General features: G+C 38.9%; 1 pseudogene; it reads left to right on the top strand.

The window, feature by feature from the left end:
- Positions 1-8867: 8867 nt before the first annotated feature.
- Positions 8868-9506, top strand: part of LOC144239079 (ADP-ribosylation factor-like protein 1 pseudogene) — a 29360-nt pseudogene continuing 28721 nt past the window's right edge.

Here is a 9506-nt window from a genome sequence, read left to right as displayed (position 1 = left end):
GAATATAGAAGGTCTTCACAGGGCTGCATTTTGGGTTTCCAGGCCACTGTCCTTGTATAGCCATGATCACAGACCCAATATGATTTTCAAAATAATTCAACACCGTTGAATTAAAAAAAATGTTAACATACAGTGTTATATTAGTTTCAGGCATACAATATAGTGATTTGGCAATTCTAGTGATTTGGCAATTCTGTACATTACTCAGTGCTCATCATGGTAAGTGTGCTCTTAATCCCCTTCTACTTCATCCACCTGCCCCACTCCCCTCAGAATACCATCAATTATCTATAGTTAAGAGTCATTCTTTTCTTTTTGTTTGTTTGCACCTTTTTATCTTCATTTGCTTTATTTCTTAAATTCCACATGAGTGGAATTTGTCTTTTTCTAACTGACTTATTTCACTTAGCATTATATTCTCTAACTCCATCCATGTTGCTGCAAATGGCAAGAGATTATTCTTTTTTATGGCTGAGTAGTATTGCATTATATATAGATGTATATATACCACACCTATATCACATCTTCTTTACCCATTCATCTATTGATGGCATATGGGCAGCTTCAATTCAAATTTGGCTATTGTAAAAAAATGCTGCAATAAACATAGGGGTGCATATATCTATTCAAATTAGTGTTTTCATATACTTCGAGCAAATACCCAGTAGTGGAATTGCTGGATCATATGGTAATTCTGTTTAAAAATTTTTCAGAAGCCTCTGTACTATTTTCCAGAGTGGCTGTACCAGTTTGTATTCCCACCAACAATGCATGAGGGTTCCTTTTTCTTGACATCCTTGCCAATAATTGTTTCTTGTGTATGGTTTTTAAGAGACTCTTTTTTCAAGTTTGTTTATTTATTTTTGAGAGAGAGAGAGAGAGAAAATGCATCTGAGTGGGGGAAGGGTGGAGAGAATGAGAGAGAGAGAGAGAATCCTAAGAAGGTTTTATTGTGTCAGCACAGAGTCTGATGTGGCGCTCAATCTCATGAACCCTGAGATCATGACCTGAACCAAAATCAAGAGTCAGACACTTAACTGACAGAACCACCCAGGCACCCCTGTTTCTTGTGTTTTTGATTTCAGCCATTCTGACAGATGTGAGGTGCTTTCTCATTGTGTTTGGTTTGCATTTCCCTGATTGTAAGTGAGTTGAGCATCTTTTCATGTGTCTCTTGGCCTCCTGTATGGAGGAGAGACATTTCTTTCCAGAAATGTCTTTCAGCCCCATTGAAATTTAAGCATAAAAAAAACATTTAAAGAAAGTTTTAGTTTCAAAAACAACAATGACTCAAAATCTGTAAACAGCAAACACAAATAAATGTCCTTAATGGTTTGTATAATGTTGCTGACCTGTGAAATAGAAGTGTTAGCCTTCTTGGCATTCATGCTGGTGTCTCCATTTCTTTTGACATATGGTGGTGGTGATTATTTCATACTGAGCATAAATGTCAATAGGCACCTTTCACCTTGACAAAAATTTTTCTTAAATGTATAAGAACCACTTAAGATGAACAACTTAAATATTTAAAAAATCACTCCTTGNGGTGTTATATGGAAACCAACTTGACCATAAACTATTTAAGAAAAAAAGAGAAAAAAAATATCACTCCTTGATTTTAATAGTAACTTGGTTTGATGTAGCTGAATGTTCACTGGATTATTCAATCTGTCAAAAGGGTGATGCATACATGTCATGAATTAAGCATTGTGTGCTCACGATTGCTCATTTTAAGGAAAGTGCCCCCAGCCACATACTATACACAGTACTTCTCAAAAATCTTCTAAAGATAATGCAAAGATTGTCCTTAGCCTGGGTATCCAGCAGAGGACAGTAGAGTCCCAGTTTTCTTTTCTGACTGATGATTCCTTTCAGATGACTCCACTTGTATAGTGTTCTGAAGCTCTCAGGTGGCTGACATGTAATTGCAGACATTAAACATTTCAGAGGAGAAACATAAAATGTATTGTGAGGTCAATGAAATTCTTTGTCAAGATTTCTCTGCAGATCTGACCCCTAACATGACAGTGCAGAACTGGAAGATCTGCCCAGCACTCATTGGCTGGCAGTATCATGCATACAGTGAACTTCATGGGTCAAACATTTTTGTGCTATGTTAATAACAACAGCATTCTCTGTGACTGTATTAGGGTAAGATCTTACCTGGCTGCCTATAAAGGAGTTATGTCATTTTCATATTTTTTCCCATTGCTTTTGAGCTTTGACTTTCTCTTGAGCAACAGAGTCCTGGGATTTTATAAGGAGAAGGAGGTTTATGTTCTTTCTCCCTAGACCTCCAATTTCCTTTCTCCCTCCCAGTTTTTCTTGGAAGTTGCCTGGCATTTTGGCTTAAATGGAAAACAAAGATCTTTTTTCTTTTTTGCAAGAGAAATCCTCAAAGGTCAGAAAGGAAAATAGAGAATCTTGGTGGGGGTCTGGAGGTGCATTCTCTTGGTGTTTTACGTGTCAGTCTGGGTAGATGGAAATGCTATGTGTTATTCATCAAAGAGGTGCTGTCTAATTCAGGCACCATAATAAACTATTTGTATAGTCAAGTTGAAATAAGATGTTATGGGCATAAGTAGTTCAGAACCACTAATTCATATGGTTTGGTTTGGTTTTGTTTTGTTTTAGAGAAAATCATGAAAAATCTTGGGCAGTAACAGAGTGTGGCTTTCTGCAGTCATTCTACTGTTTATGGTCTGTGCTGCAGCTGACCAGGAGGCAGTCACATTATAGAACATACCAAACACCTAGTAAATAAACGGAGAAAAATGCACAAAGGACTACACACACACACACACACACACACACACACACACACACACACACTTAATTTAGAAATTCTTTAAATGACCTGTTATGGATTGTAGCACCAACTCAGTGACCACATGGTTCTATGGCATCAGGAAACCCTTGAAAGTCACGGTTAAGGATTTTGTTCTTCTTGGAGACTTCCTCAAACAGAAGCTCTTCAAACCAGACTTACTTCATGAAGGAAATACTAGCACTTAGCCCATAGTATGTCCTCAGTACAAAATCATTGCATGAATGAATGGCATGGATAATTATTTTTTTAAAAATCAGGACCAAATGAATTGATTATTTTCACTAGACATATGAGACCTATTTTTTCCCATTGCACACTACAGTTTTTTTTACTGTTTAAAATCATATTTCAGTCCATTGATTAAGTTTTCATATCAGTCTTTCAGAAATGATTGAAATCTAATCTTTATGACATGAGTATATTATACTATAAGATTAAATAAAATACAAATGTCTTTATTAATCACCTGCTATGCAAGGTAAGGTGAAATAAGCAAAGAAACCAGAAGACATTATCCTTGCCCTTGAAGTTTACAATATAAACAGGGAGATGAGGCCATCTCACGTGGACATACAAGGATAGAATTAAGACAGTTTATCATTCAGAGTTGGATTTCTTTATTGTAGCAATTCTTATAATTTACATTAGGAGTAGAGAGAGAACACTGGAGACAGATGTGGTTGAGGATAACTACATGAATGAGGTAGTTCTTGAACCAGATATTGAAAGTGGAATGCCATGGGGCAGGAAGGTGAAAGGTATTCAAGGCAGTAACTCTACTTGGACCCTGAAACATACTTTGCTTATATCCTTTTTAGAGTGCTTGTTGTACTCTCATAATTATTTCCATGGATGTCCCATCTCCTCTATTAGAAGTATGAGCTACTGAGGGGCAGGGACCCTCTCTTAAATATCTGGGAGTCTTCCACTTTGCCTGGCCCATAGTAGAAAGCTAAAAAGCACTGACTGCATGAAAGAACAAGGTTGAGAGCTGGAAGTGAGCTTGGCATGTGTGTAAGATGTAAGATGTGCAAGGTGTAAAGTGAAGAAGAGAAAATGGGCTCAGTAAGAAAATTCCATTGGTTGGAGCAGAGAGTTTGGGTGAAGTGTATTAGAAATAAGTTCAAGGCATCAGTGGATAGTACCATCAGGGTAATCAAGGAAGACTTTCAATGAAATATGGTAGGAATAGGGAACCACTTAAGCAGGAATGTGATATAAAGGTAGTGCTATAGGAAATTTTTCTGGCTGTGATGCACAAATTATCATCAAAACTGTAAAGCAATAGAATTTGACAATACGAATGCCTCTAAATCAGCCATTCTTTTTCTCTAATCTAAAATGATGGGAAGGCATCTGGGTGGCTCAGTCCATTAAGCATCTGACTTTGGTTCAAGTCATGATCTCACAGTTTATGGGTTCCATCCCTGCATCAGGCTCTGTGCTGACAGTTCAAAGCCTGGGGGCTGCTTCAAATTCTGTGTCTCCCTCTCTCTCTTCCCTTTTCCAACTTACACTCTTTCTCTCTCTCAAAAATAAATATTAAAAATTTTTAAATGATGCAGATACACGTGTAAGTGGTCAACACAGAGACAAAGCAGAAGAAAAAAAATGATCCCTAAAAGACACAATAAAGTCAGAAGAGGAACCTTGAAACAATGTAGAACTTATTTCTTGAGCATGTTCCAAGTAGATTCATATTTCTTTACTATTCCTAATTTTAGCAGTGAACTAGGGGGTAATAAATGACAGTCATTAACATGTAATGAATAGACTTATGTGGAACATGGGGGAAGTTTTGTCTGAAGCAAGAGCTGGTTATCCTAACAGGGTGATATTGAAAGTTCAGGGGAAAAGTTCCTTTGATATGAAGATGTTCTTACTAGGAACAGCTCCTACTGCCTGGAGAAAAGCATTTTTTTTTTTCCCCAGAGGGATGTGTTATAAACAGGAAGTGTTAGAGAATGAGATTAGCAAATCACCTGTTTGACTTGTGACATGTGTGTATGATGTTGCTCAAAATGAGCAAAGCAGCCACAGGTATGGGGGGTTAGGCACTGAAACGGGCTTCCACATGGACTGCACTTGACTTCAGGCATCAGGAACTGTAGTGGAAAGACATGTGTTTGGTTGGCAAGGGCTTATTAGTTTAGCCTTTTCACCTCATTTGTAAATGTGGGGAAAAATCATCATTCAAGTCACATTTGGGGATTATTCATTCTTTAAGGTCAATTCAGATATTCTATCCCCAGGTGTAATTTTCTCTCTGTTCCTTTGACTGCCCCTCCTCTGTGTTCCTGTGGATTTTATATCTATCCTATCTATACTGATCATGTTGTATTTTTAGTACATCCAATTTTAATAGCTTTTATGCCTCTCTCCTACCACTAGACCCTGGTTTTATTTTTTGGGGGAGGGGGGAGGTCTACATTTCATTATAATTATTTTTGTATGCTCAGAACAACTACCCTGGCAATGGACAAAAATGAGTACTTTACTGGTGCACCTGGGTGGCTCAGTTGGTGAAGCATCTGACTGCAGCTCAGGTCATGATCCCTTGGTTCATGGGTTTGAGCCCTGCATTGGACTCTGTGCTGAGCTTAGAGCCTGGAATCTGCTTCAGATTCTGTGTCTCTGTCCCTCCCCCACTCTCTCTGTCTCAAAAATAAATAAATATTAAAAATTTTTTAAATGAACACTTTACTGAGGACAGCACGGTGTGGTGGCCAGAATGTAAGCTTTGGGCTCAGATTTATGTTTAAATGTCAACCTAGACAAGAGTTGAGAATTTAGGCAAATAACATAACATTAAACAAATTTTTTAATGTTTTATTTATTTTTGAGAGAGAGAGAGAGACAGCATGAGCAGGGGAGGGTCATAGAGAGAGGGAGACACAGAATCGAAAGACAAGCTCCAAGCTCTGAGCCAGCTGTCAGCACAGAGCCTGACATGGGGATCAAACCCACAAACCGTGAGATCATGACCTGAGCTGAAGTTGAACGCCTGAATGACTGAGCCACCCAGGTGCCCCCAACATAACATTTTAGAGCCTTGTTTTTCATCTCTGAAAAATGAGGTTAACAATACATACCACACACACTTGAAAAGAATTAGAAGAGATGATGGTGTGTAATCATTGCAAAGATTAGGGCCACCAAAATGATCTCTGTTTTTTTATAATTTATTTTTTTAATGTATTTTTTATTTTTGAGAGAGGTGGGGAGAGAGAGAGACAGAGAGAATGAACCGGGTAGGGTCAGAGAGAGGAAGATACAGAATCTGAAGACAGGCTCCAGGCTCTGAACTGGCTGTCAGCACAGAGCCCAACATGGGGCTTGAACCCACGAACCGTGAGATCATGACCTGAGCCAAAGTCGGATGCTTAACAGAATGAGCCAGAGGCACCCCAGATCTCTGATTTTTTCTGAGCCCTCAGTGTGGTCCAAAAATTCTTTGTTTTCCTAATAGCATCTCTTTCCCCATTACTACAGCCGTCCTACATCTTCACCTGCTCATTGCTTATTTATAGCGAGGTGGCATATATACATGTAAAGCTCATGTGTCTAAGGTAGAACTCATTATCCTAAACCTGTTCTTCTTCTTGTGTCCTCCACCTCAGTAAATGAAATTGCCATCCACTCAGTAGGTCAGTCTATGGTCTGGGAATTCGTTCTTGATTTCTTACCCCTCTTTGCTCTCTACTCCTTATTAACCACTGAGCCTTGTCAATTCATCCACTACTCCAGCCTGTACTGTCAACATTCTTGAATTGTTCTCCATGATAATCTGTAAATGGGAATCCCACCTCCACAGCTGTATCCCTTTCTCATCGATTCATATTTACAACACATTAATGTGAAGACTTCCAGACCATCCATGTTTGACTGTGTCTGTCTACTTGTGTTTATCTACTTGTGTCTATCCGCTAGTGTTTCCTTATCATAGTACTTATTGTGCTATATTAGGATACACGCTTATTTGTAATTATTCCTACCCTGTGAACTCTCTGATGAGAGGGAAATCATGTTTGCCTTGATAGCACTGTATACAAACAGTATACATGTTTGTATACAAACTGTATACAAACAGTAGATGGTAAGGATGCTTGAAACATTTATTGAAAGAATCAAGGAACAAGGCTACTAGCCTAGGTACTAGTATATCATAACTCTTCTTCTTCTCCTGCTCTTTACTTTCACTCTGTTTTCTCTTCTACTTATTATAGTTACTGGATATAATTGCCATCATTATTATCAGCATCATCACCATCATAATTACAACCATCAATCATCACCTAATATTACCTCTAGAATAGCAGGGAAGTGCTAGTAACAATTGCAACCTGGATGGTAGACCAGAAGAAGAGGCTTTAGGGGCACGAGGAAAGTTATTCGGAAGACTTTGGGATAAAGAAGGGCATTTAGGACTCCTCTCAGACCTCTTGTTTCATTAATTTTTTTTTGAAGGAATCTTTGGGAGGAAGAGTAGCAGGTACTCTTCTCACACTGATCTCCCTGGATCACTAGCCTGACTGCTCTCAGTGGAAACAGAAATGTTGACCACATCTCTAGCAGCCTAGCCAGTGGGCTCCATCTAGGCTGGAGTTTTGAATGGATTAAATGAACTTCATTCTTCATTTCTATACTTTGGTTCTCATTTTTTTCTCTTTCAGTGTTTTCTTGCTCTCTTTGTCCCCAGAGACCCAGGACTCTCATGCCTGGAAGTGTTTAGGTCTTCACCCTTAAATACAGAGATTAAGTGAAGAAAGATTAGGCAAGTTGCTAAAAGTCACATACAACTAGCTGTTTGCACACTCAAGGTTAGAATTTCAGTTTTCTGAATTCCAGGCTAGTCTTTTCTACCATATTTATTTGCCCACTGATAATTCACTGGCTGAAATATATAAATGAGTTTGGAAAGGAGCAAGAAGATTTTGTGTGTGTGTGTGTGTGTGTGTGTGCGTGTGTGTATGTGAGTGGAAATGTGAACATATGTGTTTTGCAGGTGAGCAAATGTCTTCTGTTGCTTATTCCCTTCTTTTTGCCATCTCGCACCGTCATGACTCTTCGTATTCTCTTCCATTTTCCTATCTTCTCCTCCAGTTGCTCCATTCTCTGCCTATATTCTTCTCTCTCCATAAATTGCCCCTTTTGTAAAACACCCTTCACTCCTCCCCAAATTCTTATCCCCTTCATCTTTTGACTTCTTATTTCTCCTTCCCCTGACTCTGATGGCTCTGAAGCTTCCATTGATCCCTAAAAAATATAAAATGCTGGATTTTTAAAGGACATTAAAGATATATAATTTTGATTAATTTATACTATAGCCAGTTTTATAAGGACTATTTGATGGCCAATGAGCCTTTGAAAAGCCTTAACACCTTTTTTTTTTCCTGAAATGGTAATGTTACATTTTTTGAGCAAAATTATCTCAAACACCGGAAGAATAAACTTTTCTCGGGAACTCTATTTCTTTGCTCACAAAAAGGTACACATGCCTATCTTTGTGTTATGGAAGCTACATGAAATTTGTAAATTTGTGAAGCAGGAGAAAACTTTATAGTGTGTATCTATTTCCTGTCCTTGAGGAGCACTGGCAGGTTTGGGAGGGCAAGAATTTGAACATGAATTAAGTAGACTGTTGTCAAGGTAGAGTCTGATAATGGCAGGAATCTGGAAAGGCAAGATAGCTGGATGGAGGGAAACTTAAGGAATGGCCGAGGGGCTTGGGATCTTGGTTGACCACTATGGGCCGAGATGAAGGCTGGTGCAGCTGTGGGGCAGGGTGTCCTGCTGAGGTTCAAGGTCGACTACGAGTAAGGCATCTTCCTCTGCTGGCATCCTGGAGCGCTTGTTGCCCCATTAACATGGGCAGTTCATGTCTTCCTCCACTCCTCATGGTAGAGCCTCCTAAAGGGCCAGTCTTAGAAAAGCAGAATCTGAACATGTGTAAAAGTCAACTTGTTCTTTATGGCGGACCACTGATTGTCAATTGTGGATGGCTATACGTCCAAGGAAATTAATGCTCCCGGTCCTCATGTTCTCTTTTAGTAATCCATCCACCCTGATCATCCAGCTATCGACATCCTCTTTTAGCAATCCATCATCTTCTGGGGTCCAGCACTTTCCGGGAACCAGGAGGAAGGACATGGACAGGAAGCCCTTACTTCTCCCTCTATCTTGGTTCCCTTTTGGCAGGAGATTAAGGTACTGGGCTTAGTGAGATATCAGAACATCTGAATCAGAGGACACCTGGCTAAGGGTAAACATTCTAGGCCTGCCTGCATCTTCTGGTCTGGACAGTCTGGAGTGCAGGTTTTTCTGTGATTTCCATTTATAATACATAGAAATTAATATCACAAATTGTGGAGGCAGATTATTCTACCACTTTCTAACTGTGTCATCTGGGACACATTATTTCACCTCTCTGTTTCTTAGTTTCTTCAACTTTAAAATTAGAATAATAATAGCAAAAGTAAGTGCATGTTAATATTAGCCATTTATATTTGCTGTGTTTACAGCTTGGGTACAGTTTTGTTTTCAGGCTGGCACAGGGAAGATAGTTTTTGTGGAGTATTGAATATACTTTGAGGCTGTTGGGAAAATAATGTTTTCAGGCCCATGTGGTAAATTAGATAAATTAGATTAATGATCTAATCTGAGGTAGATTAAGGTT

Source organism: Crocuta crocuta, unplaced genomic scaffold, assembly GCF_008692635.1.
Source record: "Crocuta crocuta isolate KB4526 unplaced genomic scaffold, BGI_CrCroc_1.0 scaffold140, whole genome shotgun sequence".
NCBI lineage: Eukaryota > Metazoa > Chordata > Mammalia > Carnivora > Hyaenidae > Crocuta > Crocuta crocuta.
This window is presented reverse-complemented; position numbering and strand designations above follow the sequence as displayed.